Here is a 25,825-nt window from a genome sequence, read left to right as displayed (position 1 = left end):
GTAAACAGTACATCATAGCAGAGATCTGGCGCTGTGGGCAGGGCAATGCGGGGAGAAGCGAATAGGAGCTTGTTTTTTTTTTTTATCTCCAACATGGAGAACCTGTTCTTACAGTAAAAGTGTATCATGGAAAACCCTCTTTACTTGTGGAATTGTCACATAGCAAAACATGTATAAATGACGTACAGGAATGCAGTCTTCACTCAATATTTAAGTAGTTGCGCCTCACAAATATATTTCCATCTAATCTTTATTGGGAATCAGTTATTTCTTAAATGAGTCAACATGTATCAGCCATCATCTTCCAACCCATCTGCCTGAAGATCACCCGGTACTTGAGAGATTACAGAGCTTTGCTGTGTTATTCCGTAGTTTGTTCCTCATTTCTCTATTAGGGCCTCAAGCTGCTCCTGCAATGATGTCACCTAAGAAGAAAACATACAATTATTAGCGGTGCACGAAATATACCTCTAACTGTTTTGCACATGTTGAGGTCAAAAGTAGGGTACGGTTAGAGAAGATCTGTCACCTACTTTTAGCCCTATAAGCCAAGCTAAGTTGATGGGCTAAATGTAGATGAAGCGCCAAGTCCAGGGATGTAAGGACTATACCGTAATTCACCCCGATGTCTGCGGTGGAAGTCGCCGCTCAATGCATTGCGCGGTGCTGTTAAGTAGTCCGCCTGTTCTCATACTACTACTGAGCAGCGCTGTTCAATGCACTGAGTGGTGACTTCCATCGCTCACACCGGGGGTATAACTGGGAAAGCAAGTATAACAATTAGATCTCCGGACTCAGGGCTTCACCTACTTTAAGCCCATAAACTTAGCTTGTAGTGCTAGTAGGTGAGAGTCTCTCTATGAAAAGCACCCTCAAAGAGATAAAAGAAAAATATTAGATGTTTCACTCTAACAATCAGTAATACACATCTGTTTTTGAATTACATGTGTTGTCTTTTGTGAAAATTATTTATCACTAACCCATAAATAAAGATTGAAGGAAGTGGGGTTTGAGAATCCCAACGCACCCTTGCCTCTTCGTTCAGTTGCCAGTTTGGCGGTGAGCTGGGGATCCGGATGTCGTACACATCCAATTATACATTTCTTCCATTTAAATCAATCATCAGAAATCCCTGCAGAATTTCACACACAAACCCCCTTTGTAGCATTATTCTTATTTACGGCTACTATTAGACACCCATTAGGCTGCGTCTGTATGGTGCTTGCGCGCCATCTTTTCCTGGGGCCCTTTGATTCCCCACTTCATACGCTCTGAAGCAATGTCTTGCCTACTTTCCTCAAGAGCCATAGGTTCTGCTCGTATGTAAAAGTAAACATCTTACTGTGTTCTGAGAACATACGAGAGAGCAGGCAGGCTCTGCATTTAGAAGCATCCCTTACATCTGCCAAGAGATTATGTCATTGAGATAGTGTCTCTCTGACACTCACAAGAAATGAGTGTCAGAACAGCAATGTACATACAACAGGGAGTGGATCGTGTAGAGCAGTTGTGCCTTACACTCAGCGGACATAACATTTAGGAAACAGTGAATGAAGTGATGTCCTGGAGCCATACAATACGTATATCCAACAATTATAGCAGTTCCGTGCCAAGACAAACTGGCTGCTAGGGTTGCACTGCTGTCTGCTTTAGCTGCTTGGCATTATGCCCTAGCAACCAGCTGGACTAGCACCATCATGCCAGCAAAGGGGAGAAGCAATTAATCATGTCAGATTTTCCATTGAGAACCTCCCACTAATTGATAACAATGCTAATAATGCCAGTACTAGTCTTCTATTGATTCTGTTCTATAATAAATTTCCTTCTTTCCTCTTAACTTCGTGTTGCCCGTTACGTAATACAAACATATCGCATTTCACAATCAGTAAGACTTAATTTTATAGTAACCGCTAGGTTGTATTTATTGGGCAAAATAATGATGGAAAAATATTGGAAACCCGTACTTTGCTATTTTTTACCTGTTTAATGCTTTTATTGCGCTGTATAATCAATAAAGAGTTGGCTTCACAACTCTATCATTATATAGACATCTGTCTAAAACATTGATTTGTACATTCCAAGGTATGTGAAACATGCACCTCATCATTCTACTATCCGCATGATAACCGAGTTCTGATCTGTGTCCAATCGCAGGGATACCGACGTCTACATGCTGGTTTTTCACAATCACTCACTTAATCTAGACAAAGTATCAAGCTGCAGTTTTTAGTCCCAGAGAATAATTTAAACCATGTACACGGCTGGTGTAAGAGGCTCATGGAAAGCTCAATGGAAAAAATAAGGAAAAGGTACTACATGAGTAAAATGAGAAAAAAAAGTTTGGTACCAAGTTAGCCTGTAGAGCAACATGTGATTGTTCTCAGTAAGGAAAACCAAGTAATGTTGTCGATATGATACATTTTAATGGCTAACAAACATACATTATGTTATAGGGAGCTTTCGGATCTTCTATGGACACTTCCTCAGATTAAGCCTGAGGAAGGGTCCATAGAAGATCTGAAAGCTCACACTAACAGCATGTATATTTGTTAGCTATTAAAAGGTATCATATCTACAAGATTATTGGTTTCTCTTACCGAGAATAATCACACTTTCATAGTGAGTGTTCCCGCAGGACTCAGTCACACGGGCGCATCCGGGCGCCGATGCGCCCGTGTTACTGCAGGATAAGACGGCCGCACTGCAGGTGCGGACGACTCTCTGCACCACCGGAAGAGCATCTATAAATATTGCATCTATCAATATTGCACCTGCCCGTGTTTAGGAAGCCTTACAGTGAGAGCAAAAGGATTAAGGGCCTGCAAGAAGCACATCTCATGCAAAATGTAATTGCCCATCCTATTGGGATTGTAGCCCCCACACTTAATAGTGTAACAAAGCTAATACAGCTATGGAGTGCTACAACTACACCAACAACAGGATAAAGCATCATGTTTTAGCCATACACATCTTATATAACTGAAGTCCTATGAAGACATGGACCTCCAATTCTCTCCAAGAAATAGTTGAAAGGCAATGAAAAAACTTCAGAGGAATGGTAATGTGAAAATCATCATTAGGACTTTGAAATTAAGAAAACAAAATCTGATATCAGCCCTCTAAAAGTTGACCATGGAAAATTTAAAGCGGTTATGTCATTAGAAGAAAAAAAAAACAAAAAACCTATACTTACCTATTCCTCCCCAGGTAGCCTCCTTACCAGATCTTCACCTCACCGATCTTCTCCTTGCTCCTCCAGTCCCTCGGATCACCTCACCTTCAGCCGCCCGGATCCTCTTCTTCCTGTGACGGAACGTACATTGCCGGCATTCTGCTTCCTGCAGGACAATGTACCCGGTCACTAGTGACATAGCATTCGCTGCCTAGCAGGGAATGCAGAATCCATGGCAGTCAGTTTTAACACGGCTGCGCATGTACGATGTCTCGCCACTAGCATTTCATATGCTATATGAAACACTAGCGGGAAGATATCAAGCATGCATACTAAAGCAGGCTGCCGAGGGTTTGGCATTCCCTTCTAGGCAATGAATGCTATGTCATTGAAGTGAACTGCAGGTAATGGACGCCCAAAACAGAAGAAGAGGATCCGGCTAGCAACAGGTGACAGGAAAAGATCGGTGAGGAGAAGATCTGGTAAGGTGGCTGCCTGGGAAAGAATAGGCAAGTATTGATTATTTTTTTCTAAAGACAAACTCCCTTTAATAGTCGACAAGGTGGAGACCGAGGGGCTGATCTCTAGCAGGTATTTTTTTGAAATGTGGGCAAAACATGGTTTTCCTCACAAATACATATCGTCAAGATAGCGCAACGTGTGCTGATGTCTTTATTGTTCAAATCACAGCCCCTCCACACGACCAGCCTTCTGGACGGCGCCAGTTTTAGTACTGTAACCAACATGTCATCATGACCCCTCCATAGATGCAGTGTGCCTTCTGTCTGTGCATGAGCAAGTCCTGGACATAGGAGTCGCACATCTATGGAGTAAACATGATGCCGAAGGCTGGCCTTGCGAAGGTGGACAGAGCCATAACATGCATTTAAATATTTTTTTAAAATGTCCGCAAATGGGGTCCATAACATTTAAAGGTGTGTGGCACAAAACCACCTCCTGCCCTATTTACATGATAGAAAAGAAGCATCTGATTGGTGGGGAACCACTGGGAATGTACACACTACCACTCCATTCATTTCTATGGGACTGCCAGAAATAGCAAAGCACAAGTGCTTAGCTATCTGCAACTTGCCCACAGAACTGAATGGACTAGTAGTGCACACACATGACCACTGCTCTGTTCATTCGAGGACCCCAGGGACTCCAGTTCTTCCAAATCAGTAAGGGTTCCAGCAAACGGACCCCCCAATGATCAGATATCTATCCCCTATCTTAAGTTGACCCAATCCTCTCTCACCTCATCCCCAATCCCACCACCTTACCCATGTGCATCCTGGGGTATTCTGATTAAATAAGCTGTACTTAATGTCTAGCAGCAGCTGCAAAGCCAATAAGATTTTAGCATGGGAGATTTCTCATAATGTGAAGCTAGAAAAAGTGGACTTGTTTAGCTTGGAAGAAAGATGCCTTAAAGGTGGATCGTATTTACACTTATATGTGTGGCCAATACAAAGAACTGTATGAAGGAATGAGGAAGATTCCTTACGCTTTAAGGAAAGCCATCAGACACGAAGGGTTCCTTACAGTTTAGCGTAGTCAAATTATAAAATGTTCTACCCTGAAAAGTAGTAATGTCAGATTCTATAGCAGCATTCAAAAAGGCCCGGAGCCAATAAACTGTAGTGGGAGTTAATAATGATAGTGCATAAAGTTGCAATTGGAGAGATATGTTGCTCAGCCCAAGTAATTATGTTACTATGTAAAACCTGCTGATATCATCAGAAAATTATTTAAATCATGTATTTATTAAAACTGCTCGAGAATAGAACACAAATAAGCACTTGGAATGTAGAAAGGTAAGACGACCAACATCGAATATAAAAAAGCCTACAGGCTTTTTTTTTTGCCCCACACTTTGACCCCTTTATGTGACCTTTGGTGGAAGATTTTGGCGTCATTAGATTTGTTACATCCTCACCACCGCCATAAAATCATACAATGTGAGTTTGATACATGGAGTCACCTATCAGACAAGGTCAAAGTTCCTATGTTAATTCTAGTGGCGGTGTTGTGCTTCAGCCAACAGCGCTGCTAGAGAGAGTAGGGCTCCTTTACACTGACAAGGGCATTATGGGGCCGTGAATCATGGCCTGATCGCCCTCGCGATCCATGTGGAAACCTGTGGATGCGAGGAGTTTTCACATGAAAACAGACTCGTATCCCTACGGGGCTGAAGGAATTCCCCGGCGCAGCTGTCACAGCCATGGCAGGGGATCGCATGCTCTCCCATTGTTATCAATGCAGTCAGCGCTGCTGCCGCCGGCCCCATTGGGAACACTGGGCAATAATCGCAAAAAGAAAGGACATGCTGCGATTCTTTCCCTGCATAGCATCGCAATGCGGTGTCATGCAGGGAAACCTCACAAATGTGAATGCACCCATTTTATGTTCGCGTAGGGAACATCGCGTCAATCTGGTTTTGTAGAATATTTCTGTTGTTTCTCACGGTCTTCCTGCTGCCTGAATTCATCAAGGACTGCTTGTAAACGTGTCTGAGGGGTTACAGATGATAAAGAAAGGTGAGAATACTATTCTAACACCATTATGACCTCTCACAAATACGGGGTAGTAGCAATACTCCTTTCTCCTCACCTTAAGAGCGACATTCTCCACTTTCATGATCAGCTCTTCCTGACGTTTCCTTCTTTCTTGAGTCTCCCGTAGTTTCTTCTGTAAATTTTCTACTTGTTTCTGCAGTTCTAGCACTAAAGGGAAATAAAAAATAAAATATGTATTCAGAAACAAATCAGCACAAAACTGATTCCACAGCATACGAGGGGGTACCCAAAAGAAACGGGAATCTTCTGGTGGGCGGGGCGCTACTAGTACTGGATTCTATTGCTGGGTGAATATCTGTGGAGCCCTTCTGAAGCGGTATGTATTTGGCTATAGAGATTTTTTTTTTTGACAAGTTCTTTAGTCTTTGGCCTACTTTGTGCATATGAATTGGCCATCACAACGTGCAGCTGGGAATTTTTTTTTTCTTCATAAAAAAGTCATAAAAATAAATACATTTAAAATTTTTTTTACAGAATATAAAAATTCCATGCAAACGACCCACCGCCGACCAGAACAATGGCCATACGCACCCTGTAATCCAAAACTATACATAATATACTGTACATCAAAACGTACGAAAGAAAATGAGGATCTCATTTCACATACTTCATTTTAGAGTAAATAGATTAATTTAAAAAACAAAACAACTATAAACGTTAGAAAAATTGTTTGTTTCTAGCTTTTTACCCCCAATAGTTAGTGAAAAAAGATAAAGATACAGATATATATATATATATATATATATTTATTATGGGGGGGGGCACAGTAAAAATAATTTTGGTTGCTGAAAAGAAAAAAAAAATAGGCCAGTAAAAGCCACATGGGTAAAATCCCTAAAAAGTGTCTGGTCCTTTAGGACCAAAACAGCCTGGTCTTTAAGGGGTTAAAAACTGAATTGGCAACATGCCAACATGGTTTTTGGACGCTTCACAATGTCGTTGGTGGATGTCATGTCTAAATCGTAAATTTGTAAGTAATGAGCTCCACTAGTACTGACTGCGGCACCAGTAATTTTATGATTTAAAACCCTGTTTATACTTGGGTAAAAAAAGCTGAAGAGCCAGACTGTTATCCATTATCCAGCACAACAAACCTAATGGACCAATTATAATCCTCTGTGAGGGGCGGATAATGCATCATAAAGGATCGCGACAGATGTCTCATGGATTCCATAAAAGCAGAAGTCATGGCTCTAGTATGAACATAACCATGCTTCTATAGCGGCATTGACTCATTGTTTTTTATGCATACTGTATATCTAAGTTCATAATGGTAAATTGTTGTGGAAGCACTGATTGCATATTCAAAACCCTAAGGCTGGGGTCACACAGGACCGAAATCCCACGGAAATCTCGCGGAATGACCGCATGGAAATACCGCGAGATTCTCGTGGCAGAAATGCAACTTCAAAACCCGTGGATTTTTAAGCGGCTTGGCCACCTGCATTCCGCTGCGGCCATCTCTCCCCATAGAAAGGAAAGCGGCCACCGTGAAAACGGGGAAAGCATTGACATGCCGTGGCTTTGAATTCCGCGTGGCATGTCAGTTTCAGCGCAGCTTGGCCGCAGCATGTGAATGAGATTTTTGCAAATGTTCTCCACTTTGCTGCTTCTTTTACCCGGGATAAGAAGCCGCAGGAGGGATTTCCGTGCAGAAAGTCTGCATGGAAATTCCGCCCAGAGGGAACTCAGCCTAATACCTCCTGCCGCCATGCTCACAGACACAGAAATACCCACTGCAAGTACTAAAATGGTCCCTTCCCTGAGCAGTACATGTGTGTGGAAGAGGTTAGCTGACAATCGTGTACGTCATGCAGTATGTACAACTATTTCAATTGTTAACATTCACCTATCTGGTTGGTTCCCCCATCCTGGCCATTTTGACGGCCTCTTTGCTCATCTTCCGTTTCCATAATGTTCAAGTCTTCTTCTTCTTGCCGTTCCTCTTCCTCTCCATCACTGCTGCTACTAATGTCATTAAAGATCTCACGGAGTTCATCTCGTTCCACTGAAAAGGTTTAGGAAAGCAAATGGAATTAATCAATATAAAATAAAGGCATTGATGAACCTATTCTAAAGGCTCTTTCCCGCAAGCGTATATCGGCCTGCTGTTTTCACAGACGGCTGATATACGCGGTGATCTTATGCACTGGATTCCAATGCATCAGATCACATGGCCGTATTCATGATATGTAAAAGCGACCGGCCAATATAACGCCAGGCGTTTTTAGGTCGGGCCAAAAAGATAGTCCTGGAACTATCTTTTGGGCTGGAATGCGTCGGCCACTGCATAGGCTCCTATGGAAGCCCATGGCAGTAGCCGGAGGGAGTTTAGCAGCGTGGCTGCTAAACTCCTTCCCTCTGCTCTCCTCGCTCAGTGCAGACTTGCCTCTGCTCTCCTCCCCGCTGGCTCTTTGCAATGGGAGGGGGCGGGAAAAGGGCAGAGTTAAGTGCCATCCTGTCTCCTCCAATTGCTGGCTGAAGACAAGGGGCAGGATGTGGGCGGAGCTTAGATCCCGCTCTCTCCCCGCCCCTTGTCCATAGCCATCAATGGGAGGAGACGGGATAACGCTTAGCTCCGCCCCTCCCCTCGCAAAGAACGAGAGGGGAGGAGAGCAGAGGTGAGCCTGCGATGGGGAGGGAGGGGAAAGAGGCAACAGCATGGTAGTCTTGGCGTATATACGCCGGGACCCATGCCGTCTGAATGGGCGCACAAACGTTTGATTTGTGCGCCCATTCACCAGTTTTATCTCTCCCAACATAGCGTATATTGGCCGGCCATGAAAACGGCGGCCGATATACGCTTGTGGGAAAGAAGCCTCAAAGCCTGTGCAAAGGTAATAATAGTGTAGATTTTCATCAACTTCACTATGGAAAAATATGGAAAAAAATAAAGGGCTTCTATTGCATATCCTGAAAAAACAGCCATTTTAATTTACTGTAAATGAAGAATTTAGGTAATTTGCTAAAGGGAATTGGTGATAACAAAAAGGTCAGCACTTAGAAACACATTAAATGTGAAAGCTCATGTAAGCCATGGCTGCAACAAATACAGTAACAGAAAGGCGCACTTCAGCACTCGTACACATTTAATATCTGATTAAAATTGCCCAACTATTGTTTATACTAACCCTATAAAAATGCAAGATTCTTAGCACACATTTTGATCAAAATGTGGGCCCATCTGTCATGTCCCGCTGAACCTTATTGGATGGGTTGGGCTCCTAATTCTAAAAGACACCTCTTTTTTTTTTTTATTGTAATAGTTTTTATTGAGATTATTAATACATTACAAAAAATTAGCAATGGAACAGATAGCAGTACAATAAGTCATAGACGTTGCGAGCAGCTTTACAAGAAATTGGATAACAAAGAAAGTCATGACGCAACACCGATTATTTATGGTGGATCTGTCTATGGAAATTGCATTGGTAAACATAGTATCGTAGACGTCAATAAAAATCATAGCAGAATATAATGAGATAAGCATAGTGTACTGAAATGTATATTCGTGTTTATATCTATAAGGTGTAAACAATAAACATTGAACGTTGAACAATAAACATGGCATCTGCGAGTATATTGTATTGTCAATGATCATATTTAGATCTCCACAACTCCCACTGTGCGTCAAACTGTTTAATCGTATTGTTACGAAACGCTAGCCATTTTTCACTAGCGTATTGTTCTGCCAATCGGTGTTTGAACTCCTCTATTTCTGGGGGTTCTGGTTTCCTCCAATACTTTGCAATTATAGTTTTAGCTGTCATTAAGGAGTGCGCTAGCAGAGGTCTTATTTGTCTTGGGAGGTCTTCGGATCCCACCAGTAGTAGAGCTAATGTTGCTCTTCTAGGTATAGTGATTGCAAATGTGTGTTCCAGGAAAGTGAATATCTTGTCCCAATACGGTTTTAGCTTGGGGCAAGACCAAAAAATATGAGCAAGTGTTCCCTTTTGACCGCACTCCCTCCAACACAAACCGTTTCCTATCTTCGATCTGTTGTAAACTAATGAAGGTGTGTAGTACCATCTTAATGATAGTTTGGTTTGGGTTTCTAGTATACCAAAACCTTTTGTGGATTTGGAGGCCAGCGACAGAGCTCTAGCCCATGAGTTTTCTGGTATGTTTGCTTTCAATTCTTTTTCCCAACTTATCATAAATGATTTTTTTTTCAAGAATGTATTGTTAGTCATAATGTCGTAAAATATTCTTGTTTCAGACTTTCTTTTTAAGCCTGATAGATTAATTATGCTTATTAGTGACGCCGGGAGTGCGATTTTATGTAAAGATGTGTCTTTCAAGAAGGAGCTTATCTTCAAATGGTTGAAGATTTCACTTATTGGGAGGTCGTAGTTAAGCTGTAGTTCATTAAAACTTTTGGTTTTATTTGAGACTGCCAGGTCCCCAATTCGCTTAATACCTCTGACTATCCAAGGCTTCAAATCCATGTCTGGCAGGTATAGGTTTAATATTTCTATGGGTAGTGAAGGTCTGCTCATGTTATCCTCCGACCCAATTTTGTCCGAAAGCCCTCCCCACATATCAATTGAGGTACGCAAAGTCACGGGTGTCTCGGAAATTTGTAGTTTTCATTTTTTTGGGTATAAATATTTTTCGACTGAGATAGCATACATTAAAGCCTGGCCTGAGATGTTTTTTAAAAAAACCTCTCTCTATGGTAGGCCAACCCAAGTCGCCGCTGGTAGGCAGCAACTGTCTTGATTGGTTCAATACAGTAGCTTTGTAATATGCGTTTATGTTGGGTATATCCGCGCCTCCATTTCTTCTGTGCAAGGACAGAACCGATAAGGCTATGCGAGGCTTCTTCCCATTCCATATGAATGCGCTCAGCTGTCTTTGGAATTTGTTTAAGGTAAAGTTGGATATAGAAATAGGCAGGACTCTAAAGTAGTATAGTATTAGAGGTAGGATTTTCATCTTATAGGCCATGATCTTTCCAAACCATGCCAAGTTTAACTTAGCAAGGTGGTCTATCTCTTTTTGAGTAGTATTTAGTAGTTTGGGATAGTTTTCATTTTCTATATTTTTAAGTAGCGGTGTCAAGACTATTCCCAAATATGGGATGCTTTTTTCTCGCCACACAAATGGGAACTCCGCTTGAATCTCCTCTCTTAGATTTCTTGGCAGGTTCATGACTAGTATGAGAGACTTGTCCACGTTTAGCTTATACATAGAGACCCTATTGAAGTGCTCCAGTATCGCACAGGCAGAACGCAGTGAACCCAAGGGATGAGTCAATGACAAAATTACATCGTCAGCGAACAGTCCCAATTTGTACTGCCTGTGGTTCACCGGAACACCCCTCACATTCGGGTCAACGCGAATCAGTTCCGCCAGAGGCTCAATAGCCATTACATACAAAAGTGGGGACAGCGGACACCCCTGCCTTGTACCGTTGGTAATTGACAACGGGTCAGAAAGCACACCGTCCACCAGGACCCTTGCAGTTGGGGAGGAATACAAAGCCCGGACAGCACATGTGATTTTTTCACCAAATCCAAATTTCTCTAGCGTTTTAAAGATATACCCCCAATGGACCCTATCAAAAGCCTTTTCGGCATCTAATGTTAACAATATAGTTGGGGTTTGTGTTTTTTCTATCAAGTGTAATAAGTTTAGAATTTTTCGGGTGCTGTCCAAGGCCTGTCTGCCCTTTACGAATCCCATCTGATCCGAATGGATTATATATGGAAGAACATGAAGAATGCGTTGTGCAAGAGTCTTAGCATATATTTTAATGTCAGTATTTAACAAGGATATAGGTCTAAAATTCTTTGGGAAGTTCGGTTCTTTCCCGGGTTTTGGTAGCACTACAATTGTAGCCTGTAACATTTCTTGGGGAAAAGTGCCCTTTTGCATGGCCTCTACGAACATACCCGTCATATATTTTGTTAATGGCTTTGAGAAATTTTTAAAGTATTCCGCAGAATACCCGTCTGGGCCAGGTGCTTTATTATTTTTCAAAGAGTTTAGAACCTTGGATACCTCGGCAATGGTAATTGGTTCGTCCATCATCTCCGCCTGTTTTTGGTTTAAAGATGGTAGGTTCACCAATTTGAGAAAGTTTTGAATTGAGGTGTTATTAGGCTGGACCGTTTGGGCGTCCTCTTTTAAATTGTACAAGCTGCTGTAGTACGACGAGAATGCGTTCGCTATTTGCTTTGGATGAGTCAGTTTAGTTTTTTTGTTTTGGTGACTCCAAATATAAGGAATATTAGCTTTTATAGTTTTTTTCTTTAATAGGTTGGCCATCCAACGTGAGGGTCTGTTTAATGATGTGTATACGTTAGCTCTTTGAGCATTTACTTCTTTCTCAAAGTCGCCCAGCAGGTATCTACGAAGGTCTAGTCTAATTTTGTGCATGTCGTCATGCGTTTTTTTAGAGGGGTTAGTTTGGAGTTCTCTTTCTTTAAGGTGAAGATTTGTAAGTAACTCATCTATTTTCTTTGATTTGTCTTTTTTATATTTGGACCCCAATTTTATCAGAATGCCTCTTATGAACGCTTTATGGGCATTCCATAGTATAATTGGATTCGTCTGTGGGACATCGTTAAATTCAAAATATTCCGATATGGCTTCTTGAATTTCTTTTTTGTATTTTGGAATAGTCATCAGATATACATTATTTCTCCATGTTTTGTTGGGTTTGTTAGGGCAGTCTATATTTAGATGTATGGCTAGTGGGGCGTGATCGGTCCACGTAGCGGTACCAATTTCTACTTTTGTAACTGATGATAGTAGTGGTTTCTCCACCAAGCACAAGTCTATTCTGGAGAAAGTCCTGTGTCTCGGCGAGTAGTACGAGTACTCTCTCGCCGAAGCATTAAAGCATCTAAATGAATCATACAACGCGTTTCTATACAACCAGTTATTCAATGTGGCGTTTCTTTTGACTGTAGGGTTGGTAGTGTCCATGTCTTTATCCGGGATTAAGTTAAAATCCCCAATCATTAGTATTGGCCCTTGTGCAATTTTGTTTGTTTTTTTCATTAATTTATTGAGGAAACTTATCTGCTTCGTATTGGGTACGTATGTGTTAACCAAGGTTACTTTTTGATTTTTAAAGGTACCTGTTAAAATTATAAAACGTCCCCTTGGGTCACAAATTTGTTTTTCTATGGTGAACGATGTGCCCTCTTTAAAAGCTAACATCACTCCCGCATGTTTTTTCTTTGCGCATGCAAAGATGACCTGTGGGTAGGATCTATGTGACATTCTACTACAATCATTATCTAACAGGTGCGTCTCCTGAATACATACTATTTCCGCGTTATGGGTAGACGGTTCTTTCCAAACGCTTCTTCTCTTGAAGGGCGAGTTCAGACCGTTGACATTTAACGATAATAGCTTCACAGTCATGATGGTGGAGACTGGAGAAAATGCTGTGGGTGTGGGAGATCCAGAAATCTGAAGATGCCTGTAAAAACAATACAAAAAAACAAGACAGAGTCCTCCATGTATGGTGGTCTGCAGAGCAGCCACGGAAGGTGGCTGAAAGCTGCAACGTGGAAGACCCAGAACAGTAACAGAACGAACTGGTTACGGCAAGATTGAACTTGCATATTTCGTGGGGGAGAAAGTCCAGCTTCAATAGGCAGGCACTACAATGGATAGAGAGATAAATTTACCGGTGGTTTCTTGAAAACGTTTCATTTCAGGACGTGGGAGTCTTGTTTGTTGGCTTGTTGACGCGCTTTAGGATCCCGTTTGGGCTGTGGTTTTGGTGGTGCTTGGAGGGGTATTCCCCATGATGCTAAAGCTTCTGTGGCGGCTTTGGGGTTGAGAAAAATGTAGTATTTGCCATCTTTATTTGTAATTATTTTGGTTGGAAAACCCCACTTATAAGGTATTTTTGCTTTCCTCATGGCTGAGGTTATTTCTGCGTATTTTCTTCTTTCTTCTAATGTAGCTTGTGATAGATCTATGAATAATCGCAGTTCGGAATACGGATGCGGAAAAGGTTGGAATTTTCTTGCCGCGTTCATAAGCTCCTCTTTTGTCTTGAAATAATGGATACGAGCTATCGCATCCCTGGGGACATTCTCATCCAGAAATTTCGGACGCGGCAATCTGTGGGCCCTGTCAATTCTTAGATCATGTTCTGGCGTGTTAGGGAGAAGAGCTTGCATGAAGTGCGTAATATAATTTGCTAATTCTGCATTAGATATTTTTTCTGGTATACCTCTTATCTTTACGTTATTGCACCTATTACGATCCTCCAAATCTGTCAGTTTGAGCTGAAGTTTGTTTACTTTGTCTTCTAGATCGTTATGCGCATCAATTAAGGAATTATGTGAGACGACAATCTCCTCCATCTTCTTGTCACTCTTTTCTATTTTGTTATTGATTTCTTGGACTGAGGAATTGACTTTTGATGTTAACATAAGCATGTCAGTTTGGATGGTGTCCCTGAGGGCCATTATTGCCTCTTTAATGTAAATCTCAGTGGCTGGCCTGTTGGTTGCTGCAAGGCTAGTTAACCCTTTTTCTGCTATATTTTCATTAGCAGTGATCATGTCATCTGCTCCCTCCGTTTCAGCAGACATTCTCTGCTTTTGCTTAGCAGGGCTGCTAGTTGGAGATCTGGTGATGGGAAGCGGCATGGCCGGCGCCATCTTAGGTGGGGACATCTTTGCATTATTCTTCCCCCCCTGGACTGACCTTGCAGCATCTGAAGAGCTGATGCTGTGCTGGGAGCTGTCGCTTGCTTCATCAGGTGTCTACAGCTGTCTCCCTGCCGCTTCATCCTCCGCTGGGGCTCCGCTGCTTTCCCTCAGCTCCGGCTCCGATATTGCAGGGACCGATGCCTCCTCGGCGGCCATTACAGGAGCGGAGCCTGCGCGCTGCAAAGAAGGACTCCAGTCTCACCGGAGCCTGCTTGAAGTCTCTCCTTCTGGGCATCTCTGGTGTCTTGGGACCCTCCTGCTGCTTTGGAATGCAGTGAAGCCTCCGGTAAGTGCTTTTAGAAGGTAAAAAGTGCCTTGGCCGAACGGAGCCTAGGAGTTTGCTGCCGTTCCGGTGCCTTGTCAAGCCACGCCCCTCAAAGACACCTCTTTTTGAGCTAAAAGCCTAAAATGAACCTAGGGAAATCAGGATATGTGGCTATATACTCTCTCCACTGATCCACCGAAGCATGAGGAACAAATAGTCAGCACTTACAAAAAATTAAATAAGAAGGTACACGCAAGCCATGACTGAAACAAATACAGTAACAGAAACACATGCTTCAACACTCGTACACATGGAATAGCTGATTAAAATTCTACAACTGTTTATACTAACCACATAAAAATGCAATGCTCCTAGTGCTTATTTTGATCAAAACATGGGCCTATCTGCCATGACTCTTGCATAGGAGGCCTTTGGCCACAGAGTGGTGTTTATTAGAGTTAGGAACGCGTCCAACAAGGTTTGCCTGGATATGGCAGATGGGCCGACATGTTTTGATGAAAATATGTGCCAAGAACCTTCCATTTTTATGCAGTTAGTATAAAAAAAAATAGTTGTGCGATTTTAGTCAGATATTAAATGTGTATGAGTGATGAAGCAAGAGCTTATTTTTTAATTTCAATGTCAAAAATTAAATATATAAAAAAATCCAGCAGCTTTCACACTGACCACTAGGCCTAATAGGCAGACTAACTGTTCAGTAGAGAAAACTTTTCAGTTCTTGCATTATCATGACAATTTAAAGAAGAAAAGGCATAATTGTAGGGAATCCATGGAGTACTTTAACCTGGTGTGCAGAACTAGAGAATCCTTTTCTATGCCAAGTGTCATTTCCAATAATAAATTACTATATAACAACCTAAATGCTTACAAACAATAAAAGTCAACAAAAACAATAAAAAAAACTTTAATTACTTGAAGATCCATGTACTTGCTTCATTCCTGACATTCCAGGGGAACCATCCAGGCCGGTCAGATTTTCATTTTCTTTGGACTCATCTTCAGCAATCACCTCCCATCCTAAACGTTGGTGTCAAGGAAAAAGACTAGAACTGCCCACCAATCAGAGAAGGCTAAGCAATAAACAAGTCATATACATAACATATACTTCTATCTATGGATCCACGCTGACCATTGGCCATCCGTCAGTTCAATCATCAGTGGTTACACAATGGTACAACAGGGGTCCTCTCACTAGACTTCATTTAGTAACATCCTTCCACGCCTTCCTTTTCCTAACCCCTTTCACACAACAGTACGGGCTCGTTGTGCAGATGTATGTATTTTCTAACACGTGAATAAGGATATATTGGAACATGCAGCGCACTGAAAACAAAGCAATACACATTCAAAATATAGAAATAGCGGCAATAATAAAAATGGAATTAATATGGATCCATAACGCACAAGTGGGAATGAGCCCCAACCCTGCTGATACCGCAGATGTGTTCTATTTAGAGATGAGCGAACCTACTCGTTTCGAGTAATTACTCGATCGAGCACCGCGATTTTCGAGTACTTCAGTACTCGGGTGAAAAGATCCGGGGGGTAGCAGCGGGGAACAAGGGGGAGCCCTCTCTCTCTCCCTCTCCCCCCCCCCCCCCCCACTCCCCGCTGTAACCCCCCACTCACCCACGGCGCCCCCCGAATCTTTTTGCCAGAGTATGGAAGTACTCGAAAATCGCGGCGCTCGGGCGAAAAAGGGGCGTGGCCGAGTAGGCTCGCTCATCTCTAGTTCCAGTGATGCTACACAGCCTATGAAAAGCTTAGGTTTTCTACCGTACGTGTTATTGATGTCAGAAAGACCTTGTGTGTTCAAAATTAGTTACCTGCATACATAGATACACACAATGGACACCGTTCTAGCAAGTGATCATAGTTCAGCATTGACAATGGGTATTTAACCCCTTTACGACCTATGGCAGATCGATCTGGATCAGAGCCCGCTTCATACTTGGCGCCTATCAGCTGTTTCTGACAGCCGACAACCACCAGCAATGGCCACAATCAGAGCAAGGTACAACTGGAGGCGTTTAACTGCTTAAATGCCACAGTCAATGCAGACATTGGTGTCTAAGCAACAGGCTACAGCGCCCTCTAGCTTCCCATCGGCATACAGTTGGAAAGCAATTGGGGTTACATGACAGTTTACATTTGTTGTGTTAGAATACAATTACCGTGAAGCCCAGAGCCTTTTGAACGCTCCCAGGGCTGTCATGTCTTTCAGCCTATTAAGGCCCAATGTCCACGGGTGAATGTGATTTGCAGGAGATCCGCAAATCAAGCCACCCATAAGGATGCATTAGTACCTGCAGAACAGTAAAAAGCATGCGTAAGGAGAAATAACAGTATGCTCCATTTTCTGTGAATCTCACAGGAAGTCAATGGAAGCCGTCGGCTCCACAGCACAGCCACAGCTGTCCGTGGACGTGCCGCGGATTTGCGGAAAAGCCGGAGATTTAAAAAAAAAAAAAAAAAAGTTGCACTGCGCATGAGTCTGCCGTGCTGAAGAAACAAGACTCGGCCGGCATGGAGGAAACCAGAGCTGGATCTGAACAGGTAAAAAAAAGGGTTTTTTTGTCCATGTATGCGGGCACCGCTGGATTCCACTGCGGGATGCAGCAGATGGAATCCATGCGTGCAAGTGGACATTGGCCCTAAGCCTTGCCTGTAGGAGGGCTTAATCAGCGCCGGTAAAATTACAACATACTCCAGCACTGTAGTGTATTATTAAAGCAAGCATATAAAAACATTTATATGTTCAACCCTCCTTTTCCCAGTTTTCACATAAAAAAGGCTTAAAAAAAACAACAAAAAAAACCATTATTTGCATTGATGTCCAAAATATGTAATAAAGACAACCCAAAGGGTCCGACTTTGATCTTTTAACAGGTCCTGTAATACGACTGGGATATGTGCCAGACATTGACTTGCAGGAATGCTGTCTTCTAATAGGTGGCGCTGCAGAGGCTTGTACCATGTACCAAATTTCCCAGAGGAGCATGTGTGGCCTTATAAGGCTCCTCACACCTTCTGGCTGCTCTCCACAAGGAGAATGTAACTGGTCTATAAAATACACAGACAGCACATGAACGGAGAATACGCCCGTGTGAATAAGCCCCGGACTATTAAGGTTTCTTCCCCATCACATTCCTATGTGGTAGATAAACACACCAGTAAAATAGTTTAAGAAAACAATAGACATAAAAAGGATACGGACACTGACCGCCTCCGCGTCTGTGCTCAGAAGACGTTTCACTTCTTTCTCTACATCTGGTGACTCGATGTACTGCGGATGCAGGAGTCACAATTTAGCAGTATTTTCGACACTCAAAAGTAAAAAGTTCCCTGCAGCACCCAAAAAATCTGAGAACATCACAGCCACGTACCTTTTTTTTGGCGGTTTTCCTGAAGCGTCTTTTGCGCACATTCTTTAGTGGTAGTGTTACTAAAAGAAGAGGATAAACAGGATTAAATGGGAACATGTATAACGTAGAAGGAACTGTGATACGGTACCAGAGCCAAGGAGGGAAGAATGATGCTTTTTATTAAAGGACGAAATAATAAAAAAAGGTAAATAAAAAGGTAGGTGTTTCACTGCCAAGGCCCGGCAATAATGGAGCGGCAAGTTAGAAACTATTACCGCCGACCGCTGGGAATGTGACTTCTAATGTGAACCAAGTGGTGTGCAGTGACTATATCCCCAAGAATTGTAGTAGCAGGTCTGAAGTGCGCTTACACATACAGCTAGATTTTCAGTGTGACAATTTCTTTAACCCCTTAGGTACACGGCCTATTTTGGAACTTCGAATAAAACTATTTTTGGGGATTTTCATTTTCCCTTTTCAAAAGCTGTAACCATTTTTCCAGGGACATATGAGGGCTTGCATTTCGCATGGCGACTTGTAGTTTTTATTAGTACCAAAAAACTTGTATAACTGTTAGTCATTTTTTTGGAGAGCAGGATGAAAAAAAAAAAAAAGTATGTTATTTTTTTTTTACAGCATTCACTATGCAGTATAAATGACATAACTTTAGAATGAATACAATACCAAAATTCTATATCCTTTTGATTTTTTTTTCACGTTTTTGGGGGCAAATGTGTGATTACTGGTAATCAGGTTTTCTTGAATCCATAAGGAGAGGATCCTCCACTGCTGGACAGCAAACCCAAGTTGATAAAAGTGGGGCACACCTCTCCCTTCCTCAGTTCTTGTCCGCTTTTGCTGGCCTCATTGAAAACAATGGGTGATGTGTTCCGAAGGTACGCTTGAAAATAGGACATGCCGGGTTTGTTGTCCACACCATGATGCTATCTAGTGGGGAAGGATGGTGGCCAGGGGGAGAATCACTCATGTGTATGACCCCATTCAAAAGTGGCCTAAGACAGATAGATATCCCTTTTTTTGCCCACCCATGACAGCACCGCTGAAGTAGTAAGTCAGGAACAGACTATAAAGCTGGGGTCACATGGGATGGAAATGCTGTGGAATTTCCGTGCAGACCCTCCGCATGGGAGTTCCGCATCCATTTTTAAAACTGAGACTAAGAAGCAAAGCAGATGAGATTTGCAAAAATCTTGGCCACATGCTGTCGACAGTCCGCGCAGAAACTGACATGCGGCACGGAATTCAAATCCGTGACATATCAATTTTGGCAACGTTTCCACTGCGGACTCTCTTCTCTCTATGGGGAAAGATTTCTGCAGTGGAATACAGGCTGAAAATTGTGCACGTTTTGTAGCAGCTAGAGATGAGCGAACACCAAAATGTTCGGGTGTTCGTTATTCGAAACGAACTTCCCGCGATGTTCGAGGGTTCGTTTCGAATAACGAACCCCATTGAAGTCAATGGGCGACCAGAGCATTTTTGTATTTCGCCGATGCTCGCTAAGGTTTTCATGTGTGAAAATCTGGGCAATTCAAGAAAGTGATGGGAATGACACAGAAACGGATAGGGCAGGCGAGGGGTTACATGTTGGGCTGCATCTCAAGTTCACAGGTCCCACTATTAAGCCACAATACCGGCAAGAGTGGGCCCCCCCCCCCCCCCTCCCAACAACTTTTACTTCTGAAAAGCCATCATTAGCATGGCATACCTTTGCTAAGCACCACACTAGCTACAACAAAGCACAATCACTGCCTGGATGACACTCCGCTGCCACTTCTCCTGGGTTACATGCTGCCCAACCGCCCCCCCCTCCCCCCCACAGCGCACACCAAAGTGTCCCTGCGCAGCCTTCAGCTGCCCTCATGCCACGCCACACTCATGTCTATTTAGAAGTGCGTCTGCCATGAGGAGGAACCGCAGGCACACACTGCAGAGGGTTGGCACGGCTAGGCAGCGACCCTCTTTAAAAGGGGCGGGCGATAGCCCACAATGCTGTACAGAAGCAATGAGAAATCCAATCCTGTGTCACCTCCATCTGGAGCTACACACGTGGGCATAGCAATGGGGAACCTATGTGCCACACACTATTCATTCTGTCAAGGTGTCTGCATGCCCCAGTTAGACCGCGGTTTTTTATAAATAGTCACAGCCAGGTACAACTCCGCAATGGGAATTCCATGTGCACCCACAGCATGGGTGGCTCCCTGGAACCCACTGGCTGTACATAAACGTATCCCATTGCAGTGCCCATCACAGCTGAGGTAACGTCCGATTAAATGCAGGTGGGCTTCGGCCCACACTGCATGCCCCAGTCAGACTGAGGTTCTTTAGAAGTGGACACATGCAGTTACAACTCCCTGTGGACCCACAGCATGGGTGGGTGCCAGGAAGCCACCGGCGGTACATAAATATATCCCATTGCAGTGCCCAACACAGCTGATGTAACGTCAGCTGTAATGCAGGTGGGCTAAAAATTGATTTGATTACACTGTAGGCGAGGGCCCCCAAAAATTGGTGTACCAACAGTACTAATGTACCTCAGAAAAATTGCCCATGCCCAACCAAGCGGGCAGGTGAAACCCATTAATCGCTTTGGTTAATGTGGCTTAATTGGTAACTAACTAGGCCTGGAGGCAGCCCAGTTAAAATAAAAATTGGTTGAGGTGAAAGTTTCAACGCTTTAATGAGCATTGAAACGTATAAAAATTGTTTAGAAAAATTATATGACTGAGCCTTGTGGGCCTGAGAAAAATTGCCCGTTCGGCGTGATTACATGAGGTTTCAGGAGGAGGAGCAGGAGGAGGAGGAGGAATATTGTACACAGATTGATGAAGCAGAAATGTCCCCGTTTTGGATGGTGAGAGAGAACGTAGCTTCCATCCGCGGGTACAGCCTACGTATTGCTTACGTATCGCTGCTGTCCGCTGGTGGAGAACAGAAGTCTGGGGAAATCCAGCCTTTGTTCATCTTGATGAGTGTTAGCCTGTCGGCACTGTCGGTTGACAAGCGGCTACGCTTATCTGTGATGATTCCCCCAGCCGCACTAAACACCCTCTCCGACAACACGCTAGCCGCAGGACAAGCAAGCACCTCCAGGGCATACAGCGCTAGTTCAGGCCACGTGTCCAGCTTCGACACCCAGTAGTTGTAGGGGGCAGAGGCGTCACCGAGGATGGTCGTGCGATCGGCTACGTACTCTCTCACCATCCTTTTACAGTGCTCCCGCCAACTCAGCCTTGACTGGGGAGCGGTGACACAGTCTTGGTGGGGAGCCATAAAGCTGGCCAGGCCCTTAAAGACTGTTGCACTGCCTGGGATGTACATGCTGCTCGATCTCCGCACCTCCCCTGCTACCTTGCCCTCGGTACTGCGCCTTCTGCCACTAGCGCTGTCGGCTGGGAATTTTACCATCAGCTTGTCCGCAAGGGTCCTGTGGTATAGCAACACTCTCGAACCCCTTTCCTCTTCGGGAATGAGAGTGGGCAGGTTCTCCTTATAGCGTGGGTCGAGCAGTGTGTACACCCAGTAATCCGTTGTGGCCAGAATGCGTGCAACGCGAGGGTCACGAGAAAGGCATCCTAACATGAAGTCAGCCATGTGTGCCAGGGTACCAGTACGCAACACATGGCTGTCTTCACTAGGAAGATCACTTTCAGGATCCTCCTCCTCCTCCTCCTCCTCAGGCCATACACGCTGAAAGGATGACAGGCAATCAGCCGGTGTACCGTCAGCAGCGGGCCAAGCTGTCTCTTCCCCCTCCTCCTCATCCTCCTCATGCTCCTCCTCCTCCTCCTGTACGCGCTGAGAAATAGACAGGAGGGTGCCCTGACTATCCAGCGGCATACTGTCTTCCCCCGCCCCCGTTTCCGAGCGCAAAGCAGCTGCCTTTATGGTTTGCAGGGAATTTCTCAAGATGCATAGCAGAGGAATGGTGACGCTAATGATTGTAGCATCGCCGCTCACCACCTGGGTAGACTCCTCAAAATTACCAAGGACATGGCAGATGTCTGACAACCAGGCCCACTCTTCTGAAAGGAATTGAGGAAGCTGACTCCCACTGCGCCGCCCATGTTGGAGTTGGTATTCGACTATAGCTCTACGTTGTTCATAGAGCCTGGCCAACATGTGGAGCGTAGAGTTCCACCGTGTGGGCACATCGCACAGCAGTCGGTGCACTGGTAGCTTAAAGTGATGTTGCAGGGTGCGCAGGGTGGCAGCGTCCGTGTGGGACTTGCGGAAATGTGCGCAGAGCCGGCGCGCCTTTACGAGCAGGTCTGACAAGCGTGGGTAGCTTTTCAGAAAGCGCTGAACCACCAAATTAAAGACGTGGGCCAGGCATGGCACGTGCGTGAGGCTGCCGAGCTGCAGAGCCGCCACCAGGTTACGGCCGTTGTCACACACGACCATGCCCGGTTGGAGGCTCAGCGGCGCAAGCCAGCGGTCGGTCTGCTGTGTCAGACCCTGCAGCAGTTCGTGGGCCGTGTGCCTCTTATCGCCTAAGCTGAGTAGTTTCAGCACGGCCTGCTGACGCTTGCCCACCGCTGTGCTGCCACACCGCGCGACACCGACTGCTGGCGACATGCTGCTGCTAACACATCTTGATTGCGAGTCAGAGGAGGAGGAGGAGGAGGGTGCTTTAGTGGAGGAAGCATACACCTCCGCAGATACCACCACCGAGCTGGGGCCCGCAATTCTGGGGGTGGGTAGGACGTGAGCGGTCCCAGGCTCTGACTCTGTCCCAGCCTCCACTAAATTCACCCAATGTGCCGTCAGGGAGATGTAGTGGCCCTGCCCGCCTGTGCTTGTCCACGTGTCCGTTGTTAAGTGGACCGTGGCAGTAACCGCGTTGGTGAGGGCGCGTACAATGTTGCGGGAGACGTGGTCGTGCAGGGCTGGGACGGCACATCGGGAAAAGTAGTGGCGACTGGGAACTGAGTAGCGCGGGGCCGCCGCCTCCATGATACTTTTGAAGGACTCCGTTTCCACAACCCTATACGGCAGCATCTCAAGGCTGATGAATTTTGCTACGCGGACGGTTAACGTTTGAGCGTGCGGGTGCGTGGCGGCGTACTTGCGCTTGCGCTCCAACAGTTGCGCAAGCGACGGCTGGACGGTGCGCTGAACTACACTGCTGGATGGGGCCGAGGACAGCGGAGATGAGGGTGTGGGTGCAGGCCATGAGGCGGTAGTGCCTGTGTCCTGAGAGGGGGGTTGCATCTCAGTGGCAGGTTGGGGCACAGGGGGAGAGGCAGGGGTGCAAACCGGAGGCGCTGAACGGCCTTCGTCCCACCTTGTGGGGTGCTTAGCCATCATATGTCTGCGCATGGTGGTGGTGGTGAGGCTGTTGGTGTTGGCTCCCCGGCTGAGCTTTGCGCGACAAAGGTTGCACACCACTGTTCGTCGGTCGTCAGGCGTCTCTGTGGAAAACTGCCAGACCTTAGAGCACCTCGGCCTCTGCAGGGTGGCATGGCGCGAGGGGGCGCTTTGGGAAACAGTTGGTGGATTATTCGGTCTGGCCCTGCCTCTACCCCTGGCCACCGCACTGCCTCTTGCAACCTGCCCTGCTGATGCCCTTGACTCCCCCTCTGAAGACCTGTCCTCCTGAGTAAGCGTTGCACACCAGGTGGGGTCAGTCACCTCATCGTCCTGCTGCTCTTCCTCCGAATCCTCTGTGCGCTGCTCTCTCGGACTTACTGCCCTTACTACTACCTCACTGCAAGACAACTGTGTCTCATCGTCATCGTCCTCCTCACCCACTGAAAGGTCTTGAGGCAGTTGCCTGAAGTCCCCAGCCTCATCCCCCGGACCCCGGGAACTTTCCAATGGTTGGGCATCAGTGACGATAAACTCCTCTGGTGGGAGAGGAACCACTGCTGCCCAATCTGAGCAGGGGCCCGAGAACAGTTCCTGGGAGTCTTCCCGCTCCTGAGCATGTGTCATTGTAGTGGAGTGAGGAGGCTGGGAGGAAGGAGGAGCAGCAGACAGAGGATTCGGATTTGCAGCAGTGGACGGCGCAGAACTGCGTGTTGACGATAGGTTGCTCGAAGCACTTTCTGCCATCCAGGACAGGACCTGCTCACACTGCTCATTTTCTAATAACCGTCTCCCGCGTGGACCCATTAATTGGGCGATGAATGTGGGGACGCCAGAAACGTGCCTCTCTCCTAATCGCGCAGCAGTCGGCTGCGACACACCTGGATCAGGAGCTCGGCCTGTGCCCACACCCTGACTTGGCCCTCCGCGTCCTCGGCCGCGTCCACGTCCTCTAGGCCTACCCCTACCCCTCAGCATGCTGTATTACCAGTGATTTGATTTCACAGGCAGGAAATAAATTGGCGCAAGACTGCAGCCAAATATAATTTTTTCCCTTTTTTGAAAACGAAAGGCCCCACTGCCTCTAGTGAATGAATAATCTAAGTTTAATAACTGTGCTGTGTCCCTGCTAATGTGTCACAGAACGTGAGGGTAGCAGAGTTATTAACTCTGGCAGAGCAGGTATTTTTTTTCCCAATTAAGGAAAGCAAATGGCGAAGCCAGGAGTAAAACGTAGCTGGTTGCGACTGATTTTTAAACGTTGCACACGCAGCCGACACGTGTCCACCGCCCTTAGGACGGACAGAGGCAGGACAAATAGAATTATTTTCAGTTTTTTTCCACCAAAAGGCAGCACTGCGTATATTCAATGAACATGAGAAGTTTAATAACTGTGCTGTGGCCCTGCTAATGTGGCACAGAACGTGAGGGTAGCAGAGTTATTAACTCTGGCAGAGCAGGTATTTTTTTTCCCAATTAAGGAAAGCAAATGGCGAAGCCAGGAGTAAAACGTAGCTGGGTGCGTCTGATTTTTAAACGTTGCACACGCAGCCGACACGTGTCCACCGCCCTTAGGACGGACAGAGGCAGGACAAATAGAATTATTTTCAGTTTTTTTCCACCAAAAGGCAGCACTGCGTATATTCAATGAACATGAGAAGTTTAATAACTGTGCTGTGGCCCTGCTAATGTGGCACAGAACGTGAGGGTAGCAGAGTTATTATAACTCTGGCAGAGCAGGGTTTTTTTTTCCCAATTAAGGAAAGCAAATGGCGAAGCCAGGAGTAAAACGTAGCTGGTTGCGACTGATTTTTAAACGTTGCACACGCAGCCGACACGTGTCCACCGCCCTTAGGACGGACAGAGGCAGGACAAATAGAATTATTTTCAGTTTTTTTCCACCAAAAGGCAGCACTGCGTATATTCAATGAACATGAGAAGTTTAATAACTGTGCTGTGTCCCTGCTAATGTGTCACAGAACGTGAGGGTAGCAGAGTTATTAACTCTGGCAGAGCAGGTATTTTTTTTCCCAATTAAGGAAAGCAAATGGCGAAGCCAGGAGTAAACCGTAGCTGGGTGCGTCTGATTTTTAAACGTTGCACACGCAGCCGACACGTGTCCACCGCCCTTAGGACGGACAGAGGCAGGACAAATAGAATTATTTTCAGTTTTTTTCCACCAAAAGGCAGCACTGTGTATATTCAATGAACATGAGAAGTTTAATAACTGTGCTGTGGCCCTGCTAATGTGGCACAGAACGTGAGGGTAGCAGAGTTATTAACTCTGGCAGAGCAGGTATTTTTTTTCCCAATTAAGGAAAGCAAATGGCGAAGCCAGGAGTAAAACGTAGCTGGGTGCGTCTGATTTTTAAACGTTGCACACGCAGCCGACACGTGTCCAC

At 45.1% G+C, this 25,825-nt stretch overlaps 1 pseudogene; it reads right to left on the bottom strand.

Annotated features, from left to right (window-relative positions):
- Window positions 1–236: 236 nt before the first annotated feature.
- Window positions 237–25,825, bottom strand: part of LOC136580436 (transcription initiation factor TFIID subunit 7-like) — a 49,437-nt pseudogene continuing 23,848 nt past the window's right edge.

Source organism: Eleutherodactylus coqui, chromosome 10 (assembly GCF_035609145.1).
Source record: "Eleutherodactylus coqui strain aEleCoq1 chromosome 10, aEleCoq1.hap1, whole genome shotgun sequence".
Taxonomy (NCBI): domain Eukaryota; kingdom Metazoa; phylum Chordata; class Amphibia; order Anura; family Eleutherodactylidae; genus Eleutherodactylus; species Eleutherodactylus coqui.
This window is presented reverse-complemented; position numbering and strand designations above follow the sequence as displayed.